General features: G+C 39.3%; 1 protein-coding gene across 1 annotated transcript in view; it reads left to right on the top strand.

The window, feature by feature from the left end:
• LOC104461709 (formin-1-like) overlaps positions 1–379 on the top strand; it is a gene marked incomplete at its 3' end in the record, with an annotated part of 1,899 nt that overhangs the window by 435 nt on the left and 1,085 nt on the right. The gene's annotated exons all lie outside the window — the stretch shown is intronic.

The raw sequence follows: 379 nt of genomic DNA, 5'->3' as shown, positions 1-379 counted from the left end.
CAATTTGAATTACAAAAAAATTAGGAAATACAAAAGGAAAGAGAGCTTTGAAGAATTCAGACACCGGAAAGGGGGAAAAAAGATACATGAACAACATCTTTCTTTACTGAGTGCACAAGACATGCACCTGGAAAATAAGAAGGTGCTCCCCACAAGATTTAATACCAGGAGTTTTCCCAGTTGCTTTTCTGCCTCCAGTTGGCTAACAGTAAAAGGTAAGGATGATTTACCAGTAGACAATAGTATACGACCAGAAAGGTGGATAGAAGATGGGTATTTTCTTGAGAGCAACAAAGCTGTGAAACTGGATGCTGACTTACCAAGTTCGAGCTCAAAAGACAACAATGACATGGTTGCAGTTGAACCAGTGGATAATGGA

This window comes from Pterocles gutturalis, unplaced genomic scaffold (genome assembly GCF_000699245.1).
Source record: "Pterocles gutturalis isolate BGI_N339 unplaced genomic scaffold, ASM69924v1 scaffold15612, whole genome shotgun sequence".
Lineage (NCBI taxonomy): Eukaryota > Metazoa > Chordata > Aves > Pterocliformes > Pteroclidae > Pterocles > Pterocles gutturalis.
This window is presented reverse-complemented; position numbering and strand designations above follow the sequence as displayed.